Below are 23,076 nucleotides of genomic sequence, written 5' to 3' on the forward strand. Positions count from 1 at the left end.
GGACACCTCCGCGCCCCCCCTTACTCAGAGGACGGCTTCATTTCAGTGTGGTTCACGTGGGCCAGGAGCAGAGACAGCACCCAGAGCTCCTGGCATTTAGAGGGTGGAGGTACTTTCACAGGCAGAGCAACAACCACTGGAATGCGGGTGTCTTTAAAATGGCACGGGCCAGCACCACGACCTGCCCCAGGACAGTGGCTGCTTTTCCACCCCTTTGGAGGAGAGGCCACGTTTTCGGCTTCTCTTGTGGAGGTTCCTCTTCACCAGATGTTAGGAACTTGTCGTTTTCTAATGAGGCTCTGGACAGCAGCAGCTCTAAGTGCAGAGAACGATGTAAAAGCTCAAAACGTGCATGTGGAGGGTCAAGGCCGGAGAAGGTCATGTGCAGATGGACTAAGGGCAGGCAGGACCCTCCCTCCCCCGGCCCCTCTGGGGGCTCCATGTTCACCCTTCACCTGGATTGGAATCCTCTGGGATCCTGGTCCACGGCTCTGAATTCCTTTCCCTGCAAGTTTGGTATCCAGGGGGACAGATCTGTGATGCAGCTTTGAAGGCTACATCTGGGCATCCTTCCCGACGCATCACTGCTCCTTGTCCACCAGGATTTCCTGCCTCCGTGCACTTCCTTCTGCAATTCTTGGAAGGGCAGAAATTCCCTCGAATGCCTCGGCCTCTCTGTCCCGTACCTCGTGGCCACTCCTCCCTGGCAGGGTCTGACGGATCACGGGTGGAGTCTGCTTTACAAACATTAGATACCCTAATCCTGGCCAAAGAATGACCTATACTCTCCCTCGCTGCCCAGGGTGACATCTGGGCCCCTGTGGTTCTGAGGTGTGTGGTCTCAGGCAATCACCTGTTCACACACTCAGGCATGTTGTTTCTGACTCATCCTAACGGGGCAGGAGGACCTGAGCCTATAAACCATGCAGCCCCTCGGAGGGCTGTGTTCTCTTGCCCAGCCTTATGCTCCGTTTATGGTGTGGGTGTGAACCTTTCCCGTTGGAAGCTTTCAGAGATGAGTCGTGAGAGGAGGGTGGTTGAGGGGTCCAGCAGGGAACGCAAGCAAACGGATGACGGGTAAACACAGCCTGACAAAATTAAAACACTTAAATGGTTCCAGTCTGGTGGTGAGCAGACACTGCTCCGAGCTCACTCCAAGAACCCACCCGGTGACCAGGAGCTAGAGGGTTACCACCTGGCATTTTGAACGCCCCCCCCCCCACCCCACCCCGGGAAAGACCCTGTAAGACTAGGACCACAGGAAGTGCTTGGCCCTTCTGAGTTCTCCCCTCCTTTCTGATGGCTGCAAGTGTCACCCAGACACACAGCAGCGTGAACCCTGCCAGGGAGGCCTCCTCAGTACGGCCAGCAGCTGAGGAGAAATGCTGGTTCCCAGCAGCCCAGGCCCTTCTTGGTATGGCACAGCCATCCAGGAAGGTGACTTTCTAAATGGAAGCCGGAGCCGGCTGTACCTTCCCGCCACAGAGAAAGAGAAGTGCCAAGTCCCAAGGCTAGTCCAGGCCCAGGAGGAAGACACCGTGTCCAAGGGGTTTCCCTCACAGGGCCGTGAGGCTCCTGAGAGCCGACCCTTTGGTTGCAGCGCTTTGTTTGTCATGAGCCTACCAGACGGCAGAGGACAATAACTCGCTGCCTCTTTGGGCTTCCAATGGCCAAAAATGAACTGATCGCCAGCAAAAAGAGGCCCACATGTGCAGCACCTGTATCTCATCAGTCTTTATGTTACTTTGATATAAATTTTAGAGAGAGAGCTATATATATATGTTCACTCACACACAAATATATCATGCACTCTAACTTATTCCAAACAGAATCAAGAAATAATACTCATACTCCTCAAATGCACGGTTTTGCAGCTGGTTCCCTCTCGGTAGCTGGTATTTATAAGCACCTTCTTCCAGGACCCATTTCATCTTCCCTTCGCCCTCCACAAACCCCGCGGCTGGTCATGGTGCTCTGCCTGGTTAGGGGACCATAACCTGCCTTCCTGAAGGGTCTGGGTCATGGCAGTCCTACCTGGATTGGATTCTGCTCATTCCCTGGGGACTTCAAGCCCAGGACGTGCTAGCCCACAAAACGCGGTCAGGAATCTCCTGAAGTCCACACGTGGGCTTCCTCCTCTCCAGGCTGAGGAGCAGAGGGAAGCCCGAGTCCCAGAGGAACACGAGGGCTCCAGACAGTGTCTGCTTTGCATGTCAAGATGGAGAAAACTCAGGGGAAACTCTGAGGGTGAAGCAAGGCAGTCCGTTGTCATCATTCTCTGCACTGAATCCACCCAGACGGTTCCAGCAGAGGCTCCACAACAAGCAGCCCCAAGCACCCAGGCGGGAGGCCGGCTGCGCTGTCCTGCCTGGGCTTGCCCAGTACATGCATGGTCTACATATTTTGCAAATGACCACAGCTGAAGATGCCCAAGGGCTAAGATTCACCCTGAGCTAACATCCATTGCCAATCTTCCTCGGTTTTTTTTTTTTTTCCCTTGAGGAAGACTAGCCTTGGGCTAAGATCTGTGCCCATCTTCCTCTATTTAACACGTGGGATGTCTGCCACAGCATGGCCCGATAAGCGGTGTGAATGTCCACAACCGTGACCCGAACGTGCCAATGCCGGGCCTCCAAAGTGGAGTGGGCCAGTTTAAGCCCTGCGCCACCCTAGGTTATTTTAACACATCACTCTCAGAAACTGATAAATCTGTCACGTGAAGGTAAGCAATTCTAAAGAGGATTTCCATAATACTGCAAGCTCCATCCCTCCAATAGACAATCAAGTCCTAACAAGCAGCGGTTTATTGTCACGTTGCTGATGCCGGAAAAGGTCTCTGTTGACAGCACGATCCCTCAAAGGCCTTGTCCATTTCTGTGAATCCAATTTCCAGCACATAGAGATCTAAAGATTGAGGCAAATGTGGTCTTTCCTCCTTGCAACTCTGAATTAACATGCAATAAAGAGCAGAAAAATGGAGACCTGGAAGCAGACCTCTTATTTGAGAACAGAGATATACCAGCGCTTTTGAAATGATCTTTGGAGTCTACCGGAGTATTGCACAGAAGGAATGATCCATTCCGACTAGGTAGGTTTTACTGTGTCGCTGTGAGGGCGACAACGGAATCATCCCGCGAATCGGTAACTCTCTGTGACTTTCAAGCGCAGATAAATAATATACTTCGGAAAGGAAAATGCGAGAGCACCGTGAAACGGAAAGCCCTCCTTGCTCTACTCAGCTGAAATCCAGTCTCTCCTCCACAAGAAATCCCTGTCTATGCTTCCTACGTCCCACAGAGGAGTTTAATAAAAGAAAAGGATTGGTATGTCTTGAAGTTGCAAGAGCTCAAGCAAGAAAACGTGGGACCCTTCAAGGAGACGTCAGTGAAGTGCCGGGCTCCATCTCAGGGGCACCAGCGTCTCCTCTCTTTCCTGGTGCTGTCAGCACATCCTTCTTGGGCGCTCACTTTCTCTGCCTGGCTGCTGAGCCTGTCCACAATCGCTCTCTCCCGCCCTCTTCCCCGTCCCCTCCTGTTTGCTCAGATCTTCCACAGTCACCAGCAATTGTTGGCCGTGGAGCTATGGGATGCCCAGACCAGTTCCCAGAATCATCTCTGCCAAATCTGAGGAAGGGCAGGGGTGTGTATGGGACTGGACGGGGCACCCCATGCGAGCGCACCCCGCAGGAATTCACCTCTGCTGCAAGGTGCAATTTTGCAAGGCTACGGCAAGTTCCAAAGGGCTTGCCACTTCTCTCCTGCCAGCAGACCTGTTGGGGCTGGTGCCACGTGCTCTCCCAGTGACCCCTCACTGCTGGGTGGGATGGCATTCTAGTAACTGGCCTTCTGAATATGTAACTGCGCATCCTCAAAGAGATGGGAATTCTTAATCCGGGCTTTGGTTTGGGTTGATTCCCACGATCACGCAGCTTCCTCTGCGAAGACTTGACCATCATCACTTCTTTTCCTCTCGTCCTGTAAAAGTAATCATGAAACTGGACCCAAATGAGAAATGAAGCATGGCTTCTTAGGACAATTATCTCAGTTTCCCTGTACTTCCACCCTTCCTCTCTCCCTCTGGAGCTCTTCTGACCTGTGTCCCAGGACATCGTCAAGCAGATTTGGGTCAAGGACAGAAAGCTCAAGGTCAAAACTCAGGACTGCTCCAGATCAGTTTTCCTCCCCCGTCTCGTAACACCCCCTCCTTGTTTCAGTGTGATTTTATTCTCTTTTATTGCTCTTGCCATTCTCATCTGTGCAAGTCCTGGCACTCTCTCTGAGGACACGTGATCCCCCAGCTTACTATAGATCCCAATTCCCATCCTTTCTGTGTTTTCTGACTATTCCTTTGGTTAACCCATTGGCCAGTTGTTGCTCTTAGCCTCTTTAGGGTCTAAATCAATTGTGACATTATCAACTACCCCACTCTTAGCGACTCACTCCCAGGTCCTGACATTTACATAACCCAAACGATCATGTTCACAACTAAATAAGTTAGAGTCCAGCCCCATGGCTGAGTGGTTAAAGCTGCGTGTGTTCTGCTTCAGGGGCCTGAGGTTTGCGGGTTCAGATCCCAGGTGCAGACCTACTCCACTCATCGGCCACGCTGTGGAGGCATCCCACGGACAAAGGAGAGGAAGACTGGCACAGATGTTAGCTCAGGGTAATCTTCCTCCTAAATAAAGAAATAAACCCTTCAGAAAATGTATTCATCCACCACAAATTCCTGATTTCCAATATGTCTTCAAACATTCGTACAGAAGATACCTGTTCCTTCAGATCGGAAGTGATGCCAGATCACCATGTCCTCACTTTAATTTCCTCGTGGACCTGTCAGTCCTACATTCCACGGACTGTGATCTCAATAATTTCCTTGAAATAATCAAAAATTCCTTACCACTCGTCTTATTTGTGTTGTAAAACCCGGGAGATCCTGATTATCTGCTTTGCCATTCTACTGCTAGTCTTATGATAACTGCTGAAGAAAAAGCACACAACACGATATTTTGTCATCACCATAAAGACAAAATCATCTGCATCAACTGGGAAGCATCCATAATGCCTGGACATTTTTTTTCTTTTTTCATCTCTCGGGTCAATAGCAAAAACACCAAGGCACTCAGTTAACAAATGGGCAAAGGAGTAGAATAGCCATTTTTCCAAAGAAGACACACAAATGGCCAACAGCCACATGAAAAGGTGCTCAGCATCACTAATCTTTAGGGAAATGCAAATCAAAACCACAAGGAGATATCACTTGACACCGGTTAGGGCGGCTATTATCAAAAAAAGTAGAGGTGACAAATGTTGGTGAGGTTGTGGAGGAAAAGGAAGCCTTGCAACTGTTGATGGGAACGTAAACTAATACTGTAATGATGGAAAATAGTCTGGAGGTTCCTCTAAAAATTAAACCTAGCGTATAATGTAGCAATCTCACGGTATTGTGTTTTGTACTTCAAATTTCTAACAGAGTATATATTCTGTTAAGTGTTCTTAAAGCAAAATAATGATAATAGTAAAGGGGGTGGGAGAAAACTTTGGTAGATGATGGATATGTTTATGGCCTCGATGGTGGTGATGGTCTCATGGGTGGACACTTATGTTCAAATTCATCAAGTTGCATACGGAAAAGTATGACATCATTACCGATTCTTCTGCACCTTAAAACACAACATGTCCTCATCCAGAAAATGAATATTGACTACGTCTGGGGACAGACGTTAGTTAGACTTATCGTGGTGATTATTTCACGATACATGCAAATCATTATATTGTACAAATGAAACTAATATAAAGTATATGTCAATTATACCTCAATTAACAAGCGCACACATCATACAAGACTATTTGAACACTGTAAACGAGTTCAGTGAATCCCTGAAACTATCCCATCCCCAAATGTCACAGGAAGCAAGGAGGATGAAGTAAGATGGAAAGTTGTTGTGCAAAGCTGCATGCAAATTAAAATCCTTTAAGTTGCGTTCAGCTGCTGTCACTGCAAACCAAGACAAGCATGGACAGTCCTTGGTGAGTCAGCTTCCGGTCAGCTCTTCCCCAAGGCCCGGCAGTCATGCGCCCCTCCCCTAGTGGGTCACTCTGCTCTGTCCTCCAAAGTGGCCAGCAGGAAACCCTGGTAAGATTCTGGAGGACAGCCGCTTTCTATCCTAGATACTCACGTTTTAACAGACACTCGAGATGAAATGTCAAGACTTAAAAGCATAAGTGTCTATTTGTGTAGTGTAGGGTATAAGGGAAACCATAGGAGGTCTTTTCAGCATCTCTCAACTCATAATGCAAACATAGCCCTGTCTTCAGAAGGACCGTCCTTGGTCTTTGGTGCAGAGTAGGGCATGTCGCAGGTGGCACGAAGGACAGGTTGTAGCAGCACTATCCTCACTCCAACAGAACTATCTCACTGGACATGACCCCGTGGGTCTCCAAAATAAGTTACTGAACATAAAGAAAAAAACCTTTCTTGAGAGGGGCAATTTTACCGATCAAGGGAAAACTTCTGAATTTTCGCATCTTATAACAAATAAATGATATGTCCTATTCTATCCTAATGAGGTAGCATGGGTACTTCCATAATAAATACTTTTCATTTTCAGTTCAAACATGCTCAGCTGCTTTCAAAAACCAAAAAACCAAAACAGAAACCCAGGCATGTAAAATTAAGTGTTTTAACTTGATAAAGTACTAACACAGCAGTGGCTTCTAAGGGAAGAGCTTTCAAACGAAATGATCATTTTTGGTAATGACCGTAGAAGATGGTGCTATCGCTGTGAAAGGATGGAACCAATCCAGAACGAGCCAGCTTTTGATTAAGGACAACGGAATTGAATCAGATGCCAGAAATACTCACTTGGAAATCAAAGTCCCATCATCATCCCTGGAAGCATTTCTGGAACTTTCCCTTTGGACACAAATTTTTGTCTTCCAAAGGAGCAGACATAATACAGAGCAAATAGCAGACAGAGGAAGATGAGTCCCAGTTTGCCAGGCACCAAAAGGGAATTAGTGGCCCTGAGTCACATCTCTAGGAGCCCCACTGGGTGAGGGCTTTCACCAGGACCACACATGTCCACTCAGCAAGGGGAGTCCTCAGGGATGTTCACCTTACTCCCCAGCCCATCGAAACTGAAACAAGACAACCCAGAGAGAGAGAGAGAGAGAGAGAGAGAGAGCACATGTTAAATTCAATGAGTTGGGGGGCCAGCCCCACGGCCACGTGGTGGAGTTCCCGTGCCCCGCTTCAGCAGCCCAGGGTTCGGATCCTGGACAGGGACATGGCACGGCTCATCAGGCCATGCTGAGAGGGCATCCCACATGGCACAACCAGAAGGTCCTACAACTAGGATACACAACTATGAACTGGGGAGGGGAGGTTGGGGAGAAGAAGAAGGGGAAGAAGAAGAAAAAGATTGGCAACAGATGTTGGTTCAGGCGCCAATCTGGAAAAGAAACAAAAAAAATCAAATGAATTGCTCACGTAGGGCACGCAAAGCGTCTAACTGTGAGGTGAAACAATGGAAAAACAAACTTACTGGCCTCCTGGCAGGAACCTTGTTCTTTAATGAGCACAGGCCTCGTGCTTCACTGTCTCATCCCCTGGGATGATGCTGTTTGGTGCGACAGAGGATGAACTTTCCCTGCAGAGGTCAACATGCATTTGTTTTTATAAAATCAGGATTCTGCTCTATACTTTCATATCTCGGTTGTCAAATATCCACTGTGATTATAATCATTTTACTATTATTTGAGACAATTTCAAAGGTTACACAATATGCAATCAAAAGAATGTCCTAATTTGTTCCACAGTGGCCTGAAGGGAAAGTCACCAGACAACAGGCGGGGAGGGAAGGCTTACTTCAGCAGCAGTTTGAACAAAGGGATCTCGGAGGACCTGACGTTTTGAACTAAAACGGAGTAGAGAGTAGGAATACGTGTGTGGATCCTGGGGCGGAGATGAAGGGTGACTGCTCAGTGTGCTGGCAGCAGCAGTGCTTGTTCTGTCAGGTGGTTCTGAGAGTTTGCGTTAAACATCACTCCCTGGATGTCAACTGTAGTCATCAGACGAGATCGGAGACCGAGAGGTGAAGGGGTGTCTAGTTGGCGAGGGGGAGTTAACAGCTTCCGTTGGAAATATGTTTGCTTAAGGTGCCTATAACATACACCTGGAGCATTATAGCTCTGAAATAAGATCTGGACGTGGTTTTTAGACATCGTCATCATAGAGATAACAGTGGAAGGCATTGAAGCAATAGAAGAAATGCACAAGAGTACTGAGACAACGTAGGGTCAATGGAGAGAATAGGGCTCACATTGAGTCCTGAGCTTTCGCAATAGTGCTGTGTGAGAAGGACCCTGTGAAGGACACCAGGGAGTGTGAGCTGGTTCACAGGCAGTCAGGAGCCTGAGATGTCGAGAAACGGAGGACAGGGAATCATTCCAAATGAAAATCGTGGCCCGGTTCTGCGTTTGTTCCAAGTAATAGAAAGATGCAGAAACACTCTTTGGATTTAATTATGGGGAGATAGCTGTGATATTATCAAGATTGATTAATACACAGACCATTGTCTGAAGTGTGGGGGAGTGAGGAGCTGGTAATTCCATGAACACTGATCTTTCAGCTTCATTGTGAAGGGGAAGGAAGACGTGGGGCGAGAACTAGAGAGAAATGGGTTCAGGAGAGGCTGTTGTTTCAACAATGAAGAGATTGAATGAGTGAAAGGAATTCGATGGGGGAGGGGAGGGGAGATTGCTAGCAGAGAACATGACGTTTGGAATCAATAATAAAACTTCTCTAGAGAGGAGGAAGAAGGGAGACAATTAGGCTAAACCAAGGATCAAGATGAATTTTCAATGGAATCAGGAGAGGAGTCATTGATGGTTAAGAATGGTGGGATATTTGTAGACTTTGCGGCAGTGAGCTCAAGTATTTCTTGTAATGATCTAACTCATCAACATAGCAGGAGATGACCCCCTTGGTGGAAAGTGAGGGGAAAGGCAAGAAGTTTTTAGATTGGAAAGGCTCGGTGAAGGTCTGAACTGTTTCTGAAGCCCGGAAGGACGCACCAACTATCACGGCGCCGTAGGATGTAAAGGGAAGGAAAAGGAGGACATGTCGCTTCTCTCCTGTCAGGATGTGTGTCTGCTGGCACAGCCTGAGCCAGCAGCTGGGATGGCTGCTTTGTGTCCTGAGAAAACAGGGTCCGAGGTGGAAACCTACACCGAGGACCGGGCCGGGCAGTTCTACGGGAGATGTGCAGTGACATGTGGAGAGCCCGCGCTGCTCAAATCACAGCCTAATGTGCTAATGACATCTGAATCCCCCAATACACAAACACGCACTGTGGTAATGTCTGGTAACACCAGCTAAATTGACAGGAAAAATGTCACAGCTCAGTGTCATAAGATGGACACTGAGCATCCTGGCTGCTAGAGTATTTCGGGTCTTCGTTGTTGTCAATCTGGATGTTTCAGACATGCATCTCTCTTCTCACCACTGAGACTGTGCCTGTCGCCTCCTACTCAACCTCTGAGGCCCCACTGCGATGCCGTCGTCTTCCCTGACGCTTCCTCCTTGGCTGGTTCACCGTGTGCTCTCTGTGCTCCTGACGGTTTGCCCCTCTTTAGAGCTCTTTGCACGTGGACCCAGAGTTATTTCTTTACCCTGCATCTTTCTGGCTGGTTTGTGAGCAGGGTCTGTCTCTTATTCATCTTTGCAGCTCTGTTCTTCCACACAAGAATGCCAGCAGAAGTTGAGGGACATACCCTGAAGGGAAGACTTAGTGATTGTATTATTGGCGGTACTTTGATGTTTTGTTTTGATTTTGGTGAGGGTGCTAGAGGGTGGACTGCCAATCAGTGACAGTCCCAGTCGCTCAGTGCTCAGCTTATTATTTTGACTTGAATTTTACTAATGAGTTTGTGTCATTTACTCAGTATACAACATGCTTGATTGGGCTAAATGAGGAGAATTCCATAACTCAGGACCTGCAGGGAGGCTGATGCATGCACAGCAATCTGCAGTACTGTCCCCAAAGTGGGATTACACAAGTCTGGGCAAAGTCCTCGGAGGACCAGGAGAGGGGGCCCAAGGAGGATGTGGTTGAAAACCAGAACAGTGATGACATCGCTTCACATTTTGCTCCCTTGACACCCTCAGACCTCAGGGCTTTGCTGTCTATGATCATTCTCAGAGTGCTGGGAAGCCCGTTATGTATCGCACTACTGCCGTCCCCACTACTGTAGATTTTGGTAGAGTGTTTACCTTGGCTTTGATTGTGTCTCTACAGAGCCAGCCACCTGGTGGTCTGCTCATGTCGGGTCACACTTGATATTTAGCCTTTTGTGGTCAGAGACAGCGCTGTCCTGTGTATTCATTCCTCTGGGGCCTAGAACACAGCAGGTGTCCAATCACTAGGTGGAAGGCATCCATCCTCATAGAGCCTTCAACTCTGTGCTTTGTAATTATCGACTTTAACAGAAAGATTTGAAAGTACAGTGCTTCGCAGTAATTTTCTGATATTGTCAAGAAAGACTGTCCCATCAAGAATATGAAGCGTATCTTTATGAAGTGTCTTTACTTGAATGGGGATTAAGTTGGCTGCCCTGGAGACATTTTCCTGTCATTTCTGTTCGTCTACTTGCTAGTTGCATTGTATCTTTGATAAGTACTTTCTCAAGATATTGAGCAGTGTTTGCTAAATCTTGACTTCTGTTTCTTTTATAGATAGTCACTGATGATTTTCTCCCATTCCTATCGGTCCAAAACTCTTTCATAAAGAACAGATTTGAGTATCTTCTTATTCACTGTGGAGGCTTTTGTGGTCATGATGTATATCTCATAGACTAGACCTCAGGGATATGATGCTTTTGATTAAAGATGAGTATTTATTATATTATTATGGTGTATGTAGGAGGAGAAAAATTGAGAAGGAATGATGGTTTTCAGTTTCTCAGGTATGTGTATATATATATATATAAACATATATATTGAAAATTTTGGGGGCCGGCCCAGTGGCGCAGTGGTTAAGTTCGCACGTTCTGCTTCTCGGCAGCCCGGGGTTTGCGGGTTTGGATCCCAGGTGCGAACATGGCACCGCTTGGCAAAAGCCATGCTGTGGTAGGCATCCCACGTATAAAGTAGAGGACGATAGGCACAGATGTTAGCTCAGAGCCAGTCTTCCTCAGCAAAAAGAGGACGATTGGCAGTAGTTAGCTCAGGGCTAATCTTCCTCAAAAAAAAAAAAAGTTTCTTAATAATGGACGTGTTACTTTTTAACTCAGGATAAGATAAAATTTAAAAAAAAGAAGCTTGTTTATGATATAAAGGTGGAGTTGAGAACTGGGATATAATGCAGGTAAGTCATACCCAATGGAATTTACTGCAGAGCCGTGTGTTTTCATCCCGCCATTGACAAGGTGGACATTCACGCGGGTCCAAGTCAGGCTGAGTTTGCCTGGTGACCAGCTCTTTCTTCTGACCATCACCTCTGGGATGTGAGTTGCTGTCAGTGGCCCTGCTGTGGGGACCAGGGCCGGTCACAAGGTCTGCTGCAAGCCCAGGAGAGTCCCCAGTGATCCTGCTCCAGGGCCAGAACATCAGCATACCGGTGACTCCGTGTGGCTTTGTTTCCTGGGTGTATCTTGTAGGTAGCCTTGTAGACTCATCGGGTCATATTCTGATCCCTGGAATCTATGACCACGTGGCTCCTCTTACTGAAGAGGAAAAAACAAATGTACGAAGCCATTGACCTGGACCTAGAAGAATACCGGAATAGCAGCCAGGTTAAGAAATTTCTGTTTGACACCAAGGTATGATCACAAGTTGATGGATAATCTGAACAAAGAATGATGGTAACAAATATTTTCCCAAGGCTTAATTTACTGTGTCCTGTTTATCTGCACATCTTAGAACTGAAAGCAGATGTTAATTCCAAGGGGGACTTTCACTTTCAAGGCCACTTCCCTGTGGTCTAGATCAAGCAGACCTTTATCTGGGGTCCCACTGGCACCGGACTCAGGCACCTAACCGTGGAGCAATTGCTCATTTCACAGATGCGTTTTTCCAAATCAGTTTTCTGGACTCAATCCCAAGCCGGCCTGCAGCCGGTGAGCTGGGCTCCCTAACTGTTTAAAGATTGAGGATAGTCTGAGGTTATTCCAGCTCCATGACCCTAATTGTTCATTTTTCTAGACAAAACCAAGAGACTTAGGGGCTAATCTGTAGACTGCCACGTCACTGCTGCCTTGGTGTAATAAGTAGACCCAAAGCCGAAAGCGTTACTGGCAAATTTAGATTTTTTCCTTTTCCCTTCTCCTCCTCCTCCTCCTCCTTTCTAAAACGCTTGCCTGCTAGGGTGTTTGCTAGCTATGGCTGGTTCCTGGGGGAACAGCCAAGAGAGGGAGAAGCATGCAGAAGAGAGCGATAGAGTTTCTTATCATGAAGTGTAGCTCTTCCTCAGACTAGCTCTACAGCGGCCATAGCAAGATTGAAAACTGGCTCAAACATCTGCAGAGTTCTTTGAAGCCTTCTGAAAAATAAAATACATTTAGCACACAAATTATCATCGCAATGACTGGGATAGAAATTTATAAATGAACCCAAGTTTCTGAAAGGGCCCCTTTGCCATCTAGTAACTGCAAACTTCAGCGACGAGGGGCCCTCGCCAATGGGAGTGGCTTGGGCAGGCGAAGGCAGCAGAGATCTCGTGTCCTGAGGGGAAAGTCCACTTGTACTGTTTGTCCAGACATATCTAAGTGAGGCGATAATTAACTTGCCATTAACCGTGTCACAGATGTACAGAAATTGGTGATGCAAGCAATACAATTCAACTGAGTTTTAATTAAACATTCTTTCATATAATAAAATACTTTTATTTCAATTTAGGAGGAAATTCTAATGCACCTATGGAGGTACCCATCTCTTTCTATTCACGGGACTGAGGGCGCCTTTGAGGAGCCTGGAGCTAAAACAGTCATACCTGGCCGAGTTGTAGGAAAATTTTCAATCCGTCTAGTCCCTCACATGAACATGTCCGTGGTGGAAACACAGGTAACAAACGTGCATTGTTCTTCTGTCCAGCAGCGCCGTTCCTGAGAGCCACATGCCACACAGTAGTGAGCAACTCAGTTGTTAGCATTGAAGTATCACTTTTTTCCAATACAGAAGGGACTGGAACAAATGTCAAGAAACCAACAGGATTTTTGTTCAGTAAAAATCTCTTCCCTCAATTATATGCAATTACAGTCATCAGACAAATAACCATTTGGAGTTGGAGTGATGGGAAATTTTTGAAAACTAAATGGTGCATAAAAAGGCAAGATGGGTTTTACACACAGACGGAGAAGCTACTTGTCTACGGCTGGACTGAGCCGGAAAATCTTTACCCCCAGCGTTGGTTCGTCCATGATGTCTGAAATGAACCCCCTGAAAGCAGCCACCTTAATGAAAATGTTTGTGTCTGGAAGGAGGTGCGTGCCTGAAGTATCGACCTATCATCAGTGTACCTCAAGTTGCACAGAAGGTAGACTCTGAAGAAGGGAGCTCAAGGAATACCTCGGCGCCCTCTCTCCATCCACTGTCCGCTTTTATCGTCGTCTTAGCGCTAATTACATTCTCAAAGATCCTCCTTCCCCTCTGCGTCCCTCCGTCTTTTTGTTTCCATCTTCCTCCCTCCTTCCCTTTCTGGATGGACTGTTCCTCCTCCTCACAGCACACACTTTACATGAGCGCAGGACGGTCTTCGTCTTGCTCACAGCTATGTCCCAGCACCTAGAACAGTTCCTGCCACGTGACAGGTGTGCCTTAAATGTTTGTCGAAGGGATGAATATTTCAGAGTATGGAGTTTTTCTCTGGTGGATTTCCATAATGGCAACCGGAATGGAGCCCAGGGGAGAGAGAAAGATGCTGTCAATGAGCCTCCTTCACAGCTTAGCGTGAAATTGCTCCCACTTTTTGGAAATTTCCAAGTGTGCAATGTTCCCAAAATATTCCTTAAGATACTGATAAGTCCAAAAAGAGGGATATTCAAATTGAGAAGTTCTACTTGTGTTGTGTTTCATAATTACCTCAAACATTCATCATATTTGTATTACCCACAATATCATTCAAGGTTTCATAATTACCCAAATTCATAATAAGCCGACATTAACAGTGAGACACTGTGGTCGGGGAGGGGTGGGGACAGGAGGGGGGATTGGGGGGTCTCGGGAGGGGTGGGAGTGAGAGCAAGCATTCCTCACACTGGGCGCAGCTCTCCGTCCTGGAGACCCGGCTCACTCCGCGTCCTCCCTCTGGAAGAGCTGAGGGAAAATCAGAACGCTTGAATGCGTCAGCTTGGGATTCCAATCAGTTTCTTGATACAAGGCTATGAGAGCTACTCAAAATTTTCTCTTACAACTGAAAATGTTACCTTTAGGTAAAGCAGCATCTTGAATATATATTTTCCCAAAGAAATCGTTCCAACCAGATGGTTGTTTCTATGGCACTAGGACTACACCCATGGATCGCAAATATTAAAGATAATCAGTATCTTGCAGCAAAAAGAGCCATCAAAACAGGTTAGACTTATGCTATTTTGATTGCTGGTTTACACTGGGAACAAGGGGTGGTACCCGGTGGGGCTGTAGATAAAGCAGACACTTTTAAAACTTCACTGTGGACTCTCCTTTTATATGGGCTGCATTACTGACGGTAAACGGTGTGGTTCAGGGCTCTTTACACACACTGTCTCATGAATCCTCCCAACAGCCCTCCCCGGGGTGCAGATTAAGGCGAGAAGAGATTAAATAATTTGCTGGAGGGCACTCAGCTAGAAGTAGCGAAGCCAGGGTTCAAACTCACGTTCTGGAGACCTGAATTTGGGGGAAAATGATGGACTTGGAAACCTCCCAACCCTCCTTCTGCAAAACTCATGGAAATATTGGCCGATACATAAAAACTTTTAAAAGCACAGCTGAACTTGCACGAAAGTAAAGGAAGTCCTCTGGGGTTAAAAATGAAGAAGCTAAACTGTAGTGGAGCGAGCAAGCTGGCACCGGGCTGCCCTGTGGGGACTTGCTCTTCCCGGTCACAGAGCTCTGGGTTTAATGGCCTCCAGACCTCCTTGGAGCACTAACTCTCTGCGTCTATGAGTACAAGGGACACAGACGTCAAAAATTAGAGGACAAGTCCAACACCGAGAGCCATACTTCTCTACACAATCATCCCCACTGCCCTCAATTGTAGCAGTATTTTACCAGTAAAATTTGGGGGTGAAGAAAAGAGGAAGAAGAGTTAGGAAGTTAAATGGAATGCCAGCTGAAGAGAGATGTGTGATTGAAATGTCAAATTCAACAGTAAAGACATGAAATACAGGAAAATGCAGGAATGCATAAGGCACCTTTTTGTCTGTCTGTGTGCTAAACCAGTCCTGCCAACAAAGGACAGTCGTCTGCCACATAATGAGTTTTTCGTCAACAACGGACTGCATGTATGACAGTGGTCCCATAAGATTAGCACCATATCACCTAGGCGTGTGGTAGGCTATACCACCTAGGTTTGTGTGAGTACACAACAATTAAACCATCTAACAATTAAATCACCTAACGATGCATGTCTCAGAATGTATCCTGTCGTTAAGCAATGCACGAGTGTACATCATCTTTATTCACATTCACGCCTTGCTCTGTGGATCCAGAAGACACGGCATGTTCTCTTTTGTGTCTTCATTTATTTTTCATTCCCACTCCATCTCTGGCAACTTTCCCTATAGCCTAGAAGGTTTCAACTCATCTCTTTCTAGACCCCAGGATATCCATTAAAACTGTTTCCTGGGATACCTTGAAAGTTGAGTACAAACACTGCAACATTCAGGTGAAAGTTGAGTACAGCGATTTATTCATATGTTGGTTACAAAAGAAACACAAAACACCAAAGAAATGTGTTCCTAATATTTAATATTAGTGTTTCTAATACTTAATTCGTGAAGCAACCATAAAAGTAGGTAGGTACATCTTCTGTGGTACTCTGGCCAAAAACACATGACCTCTTCCAATCGTGAAAAAACGTCAGATAAACCCAAACTGAGGGACATTTTACAAAACAACTGATCAGTACTCTTCAGCAGGGTCAAGGTCATGAAAGACAAGGGAAGACTGAGAAACAGTCACAGACAAGAGGAGACTAAGGAGCAATGACAAAATGCCGTGTGGGATTCTGCATTGGATCCTGGTACAGCAGAAGGGAAAGAGTGAAATTCAAATAAAGGCTGAGTCTAGTTAATAATATTATCCAATGTTAATTTCCTATTCTTGATAATTGTACAATAGTTATGTAAGATGTTAACATTAGGGAAAGCAGAGTAAGGAATATATGAGAACTCTCTCTGTACTACTTTTGCAACTTTTCTGTAAGTCTAACGTTACTTTAAAATATTATTTAAAAATATTTTTTGAAAGTAGATAATAGTAAATAAGGCAACCACAGTTTTCTTCTTGACTCTATTGACTATTTTAGAATATAAATTGCATGATATCAAGACGCTTACTTATCCCAGCCACCAAATTTCATGGTGGGAAAAAAAAAAAAAAAAGAAAGAAAGATAAAGTGAACACGACATTTGCGGAGATCACTGGGGGTAGTCTTCTCATTAATTTATTCAATGCCTTCTTTTCCTGTGTTTCAGTGTTTGGAACAGAACCAGATATGATCCGGGATGGATCAACCACACCAATTGCCAATATATTCCAGGATGTTATCCAAAAGAGTGTGATGATGCTCCCGCTGGGCACTGTGGACGATGGAGAGCACGCGCAGAAGGAGAAAATCAACAGTGAGCAGGTTCTTGAGGGGGCTGATCTCTCAGTGTGCAAACCACAGGGTGTCCACATCAGTAACCTTCCGACATGCTGCATATTTTAGATTGAATTTATGTCATCAAATCTTCCTGTTTAAATTGTAGACTACTTTTCCTCCATTATTTGAATGGAAATAACAGTTTCTCTTTATTTCTTCTTTTGTTAGGTGGAACTACATAGAAGGATCCCAATTATTTGCTGCCTTTTTCCTAGAGACGGCTAAGCTGCATTAACAACGACGGGAACCTTCCAGCTTACATCTGAGCTGCTGACATATCCCCTCTCTCACATCCCTGGACAGGAATAGAATCTAAATATCCAGAGAATTTCTGTCCAGTAAATAATATTTTCCCTCTTTAATACGTCTTTGGACATTTGGACCAGTAATAAACTATTTTAAAGGTAGAGACACTGGAAATGGCTTAATGTCTCTGTTGCACACCTCTCTAAAGTCACAGCTACCTTCAACAACTTGATTTCCCCAAGTCTGGCCCCAGTAGTCCCCGGACTGGACTCATTCTGCCCTTCCAGCACAAGGATGGTTCTTCGATTAGACTTCTCTTGCCATTTGATTGGTGGAATTGCTCTAGTTTGCTGTGTCCTGAGGTGCTCAGGACACATAATCATTCATCCACTGACTGTCAGTACTTATGTCACCGTTGCTTTCACCACACATTCCTTTTATATTGTTAATAAAAACATTGGTCTACCCCACCGGCTACCATGATTTCCCTGGGGGTTCATTTTCAGATGAGTTATTGAAGCGTGATACATATTCACTTCTTGCCTCCCCTTCACTTTTTCCTTTCTTGAAAAGTTTTGAAACAGAAATGACCAATATTCACACTCTTATGCCATTTGGGATTCCTTGTGAGAAGATGCGTCTATCTTTATTCTAAGCCTCTTTACCTTTGCTGTGAGTGACGCCAGCCCACCGCCCCTCCTGCATCCTGTTCTGTCTCACTACCCCATCGGGAGAGGCCACTCTCCCTCTGACACCTGCGCACATGGAAATTCACCACAGCAGAATCAGCCCTGATGGAATTCTCTCACCCCATTGGGATTTTACTCAGTGACTACATCTAAATTGTTCAAAGCTTTAAATAGCATCAATTTTAGACAGAGAACTGATCAACCTGACATCAGTAACACATCCCAAATTTAAAGCTGTCAGCTCAGGTTGCATTCATCAGTCATTTCAGTCGACCATCTTGTTTGGCTTGATTGGATTTGATGGTGTAAACAAATAAACAAAAGCACGTAAGTTTTCTACAGCTAAGTATAAGTAAACAAATCACTTCAGTCTTTATGAATTCACTATTTAAATAGCATTAATGGAGAAGAAGTTAAGGGTTTATTAAAAATGTTTCTCTTATGATTCCAAATAAAAACAAAGTGCCACACATTCCATCTCTTTGTGGGTGCTTGAAATGTCAGTTTTAAAGCTTGCTGTGTCATGTCTAAAACGGCTGGATCATGGGGCCAGCTTACCCTGCCTCTTGTCACAGAAACGGGACCCACCTGTGGCATCAGCCTCGCTGAGGCATCCATAAGGAGCCACTTCTTCTCTGGTGCTGGACAACATCAAGTCCTCTTGGTTAAATATTCGCAGGTGTTTGGTACTCGTCACTATTTAAGCACAGTCCATGCTCGCCAGATTTGGTTGAATCTTGTGAGGTTTTCGGATTCCGTGGACCTACCTGATGTATTTGGCAGAGGTCCCAAGGACTAACTGTACACGAGGTTTCTGACGCCAATTTATATTTTAACAAGGGTGTTCATAGTAGTCAATTAACAAAAGTTGGTTGTAAAATATAACCATTTCTGAGCAAGGGAACATCAGTTTTACCAAGTCACTAAATAAGAAGATGTATTTGCTGATCTGCATTCCTGCTGAATCTCTGAGACCTGCAGTGTCTTGGTCAATTATTCAGCTGCCACCAGGTGAGGAGAGGAGGAGGACGAATGAGGTCATTGAATCTAGGAGATTCCAACCCTGGGATGCCTGAGTCCAGAGCCGTGGTTTTCTGCCTCCCCGGGTCATGATGGGTCTCCCCAGCTCTCATTGATGGGTCCACGTTTTCTACCCAAACCCAAGCCATGTGGCTACCTGGGTCTTGCTGTGGTTTGGGAGCCAGATAGGAAGTATTTTCCAGATAGATTACATTCAGAGGGATGACAGAAATCCGCCCAGTGATTAGCCAGAAGACCAATTAACTAGTAATAAGAAGACAAAGAGGTTGGGGATAGAGAAATTTAAGTATTTGCTTTAAAAAATTTTACCAAAGAAGCATATGCACATGGATAAAGATGACCACCCAGTATACTTATTGGGAGTATATAGTGACATGATCAGGAGGGGACGTCATCGTATTGAAGGAGGGCAACATGTCAGGTTTGGGACTGTCCAGGTTTGGACTGTCAGTTAGATTTGGTAGATGCTCTTATGGAAGATAACGAGGACTGGGAATGTTCTTGGTTTTATGTTGTATTCATAAAAATAAACCTTGTGTGAGTGTGTGCTGGACAGTGCAAGAGCCCTGTGGTGACACACGTTCTCTTCACTTGCAGCTGGAGGAAGGCAGTCGGCCACAGACACACAAAGAACCTGGTCTGGGCTTCTTCGCGCTCCACATGTTCATTCCAGCGCATCCCTCCCTCAGCCTCTGTGTTAGCCAGACACCAGCCCAGCCCAGCGCAGCCCAGCCCCCTCTTCTGAGAACTGGACCCCGATCCTCCTGCATTTTTCATTAGAACCCGTTAGAATCCGAATTCGGCTCGTGGCTTCCTAGGGTCTGCGACTCTGAGGACCCCTGCTAGGAGCATCCAGAGGCTGTTCTCCTAACCCGGAGGTGCGCACGCGCCTGGCACAGCAGGAAAACCTCGCTCCGTTAGAGGAGGCCTCAGAGGCGCCGGGCATCGCTTGGGCCGTTGGAGGCGGAGGCCGGCCGCCCGGCCCGCAGGCCTCCGGCTCCCGCCCGGCCCGGGCGCGTCCGTTTCTCCCGCACCGCCCTCGGGGTTCTTTACCGCGGGCGGGCGAAGGGGTGGAGTGAGGAGGGATGGAGAGGGAGGAGGCGGGATCGCCCGGGGGTTACCCGCTCGGGGAGCCGCTGGAAGTGCCAGGTGGCCTTCCCGGTCAGACGCCGCCAGGCTCTCAGCCTGACGCGCGTCTCCCCTTCCTTAGATTGACTCCTTCGGCTTTCCGTTTTCCTCTTGAGGAGGGGTGGGACTTCCGGTTTCATCACCGGAAGACGACGAGCCGGAGGAGTCTGTCAGAGGGGCCAGCAGGAGCGATTCCGTCGGCAAACGGGTAAGTTATTCTCTGACCGGGCCGGGGGGGGGAGGTTTGGAGGCGGGGACCGTCCAGCGTCTGCGCGGGGCCTGGGGGCGGTGGCTTGAGGGCTCGGGCCGGGCAGCTGGGCGCCGGGAGTCCCGCCAGGGCCCTTCGCTCTTCCTCCTCCCTCCTCCCCCCGCCTCAGCCCCTCCCCCGCTCGCCGGTCCCTCCCGACGCCGCCCAGACTCGCCCGACACCCGCCCGCCGCCCGCGCGGCGTCGCAGCCGCCCTGCCCCCGCCGTCACCTGCTCGCTCCGCGAGCCGGGCTCCCGGGGACCCGGCGGGCCTCCGTTTCCCCGCGGGCCCGGGCTCTTGGCGCGGAAGCGGCGCCCCGGGCGCCCCACGCACCCCTGCACGCAGTCGGGGCGCTTCCGACCGCCTGGCTTCTCCGACTGGAACGCGGGCGCCCAGGCGGGGAGCTGCCCGGTGTGGGTTTCTAGTCCGGGCGGTGGTGTCCGTGGCTGCCCGCCCACTCCCTGTTTTCCCCAGCGCACCGATGCGCTGCTGCCACCCTCGCCTCCTTCGGTTGAGGATGCTGGTGCCCAAGAGCACCACGCCTGGAAGTGGACGGTCCTGGCCACTCAGGGTCCAGCTGCTCTCAGCAACTAGCGGGAGACCCCAGGCTGCCGCACGTCGCTGTTGGCAGCAGCGGGATCGTCCCTGGAGATACCCACCTCTTCCTAGTGGGCGAGCACGGCCTGAGTGTGCGTGCCCGCTTTCTGGAGCTTAGTCGGGGGGGAGGTGGGTGCCAGGAGCTGCTGACCCCTGCGGTTGCGTTGAGTTTTGAATAGCCTGTTTATTGGGTTGGGGGGTTCTGGACTAGGACATCTTGGCAGGGTTGGCATCTGTGGACACATATGTAGGATTATTTTCTAGGTAATCATAGCCCGAATGGTGATTGTGTCGGGACTTTACAGTCCGTGCCGGTGGAACTAGTTACAGTACGCACCTGGTTTGCGGTGAAGCGTTAGTCCAGATGCAGCACTGCCTGGGGAAGGTCACTAACACGTATTGATTAGAACATCGTTAGGAGAGATTTTGATGCCTTTTGCTTTAATTAGCAAAAGGGAATGAACAGATATAATTGGGTTTTGTAATAAGCCTGTCACTATCAACAAGCATCCTGTTTCCTCCAACTTTGTTAAATGTACTTCTAGAGGCAGAATTCTGTGGAGGGAATGACGTTTTTCTGTTATTGTCCACATTAAAATGTTGCCATATTAACATTAATGCAAATTTTTGAACACTTCAAATAGTTATATTTTAACAGAATTTTGACCTGAAAAAGTCTGTAACTTCCGTTCAAAGAGGTGATAATTATTTTGTTTGTTCATGTGAATATACCAAAGATGGAACTTTCACTGCAATTTTGTACTTGTATATTTGTGATAGATTTTTAACCCAGTTTTCAATTAGGAAAGATAAATTTTAACTTTTAAAAGTTTACCAAAATGTATAAACTTTCATGATTTTTGGATATTATGTCTATTTTATTTAATTACTTTGGCTAGTTCTACAGAGTTTACACACATTAATAGAAAAATGAAATTGAAGAAATGGTATAAACTTTTCCAGTGTGGTATGAGATTTCTAATTTTCATTTTTTCTAGTGTAGGAGTATTGATTTTTGTTTTAATATTTTCAATTTAAAATTCTAATTAATTCAGATTTCTCTTACTGAGTAGAAATGTGTAATTATACATTTTCTTCATTTTTTTTTCTAATGATCATATCTAAAATAATTGAATAGTGTAGTTTGGGGAAATGTTATAATGTTTTTACTGAATTTAGGTTTTCCCCCTCTATCCTTAATAGGTACTATTCTTTTTCCCACAGCTATTCAGACAGTGTGAATACTGTCCTCATGGGCCGAGGCAGCTGTACACTTAATAACTTTGGGATTGTCAACATCACCTCTCTTCTCTGAGTGTTATTGAAAAATTTGAGTAATATTTCTGTAACTATACCTCACAGTGATGCTAGCGTCAAATGAGATAATAAGAATGCTTTTTAAGTGGTAAAGAGCTATAAGTTTTACTACTGTATTTTTAGTATCTAATATGTTTACTAATGTTCACTAGCTTACAAGTTGACAATCAAAATGAGTTAGTCATTGTCTTTGAGTTTTGCCCTCTGCATTTTAAATCAATGTAGTGAACCTGAGTGGAGAAGGGAAAAACAGTCTCTGAAAATAAAAGTCAGAGCAGTCAAACTTAGTTGTATAAGAAGGAATAGTTCCAAGTTCAATGAATGTGATAAATCCTTCATTTTACTGGGTAATTGGGCAGAGTCTTTTAAAGTAGCACTCTTGTTATTTTATCTGATGTCCTGTCAGAATTAGACAAGTGGATATGAGTTGTTTCTGTCCATTCCTCATGGACCCATTTCATGGAGAGGGGGCACAAAACTTCAAAATTAAATTTGGATTTTAATTAGTATCCAATTGTAATCTTGCTTATTTTGGTTGGCAGAATAATGCAACTCCTCCTTAGCCCTATCCCTCCCAATACAAAAGATTCCACGTCCTAGTTGCTAGAATCTGTGACTATGTTATGTTACATAGTCTATGGAATATGTAGTAACGTGTAAAATGTAATAATATGTAGTGTTATAATTTAAAGCAAAGTTATTCGTTAAGGTCTATTTCAAAGTGAAATATTTTTTTTGGTAAGGTTGATTGGCCCTGAGCTAATGTCTGTTGCCAATCTTCCTCTTTTTGCTTGTACACTTAATAACTTTGGGATTGTCAACTGACCTAACGTCTGAGCCCATCTTCCTCTATTTTATGTAGGATACTGCGAAAGTGTGGCTTGACAAGTGGTGCTAGATCCGTGCCCAGGATTGGAACCTGCGAACCCCTGGCTGCTGGAGCAGAGTGTATGAACTAACCATTACAC

The 23,076-nt window shown here is 46.4% G+C and overlaps 1 protein-coding gene across 1 annotated transcript in view; it reads left to right on the forward strand.

The window, feature by feature from the left end:
- Positions 1 to 23,076, forward strand: part of LOC138922075 (large ribosomal subunit protein uL15m-like) — a 414,353-nt gene that overhangs the window by 139,835 nt on the left and 251,442 nt on the right.

This window comes from Equus caballus, unplaced genomic scaffold (genome assembly GCF_041296265.1).
Source record: "Equus caballus isolate H_3958 breed thoroughbred unplaced genomic scaffold, TB-T2T haplotype2-0000448, whole genome shotgun sequence".
Taxonomy (NCBI): Eukaryota; Metazoa; Chordata; class Mammalia; order Perissodactyla; family Equidae; genus Equus; species Equus caballus.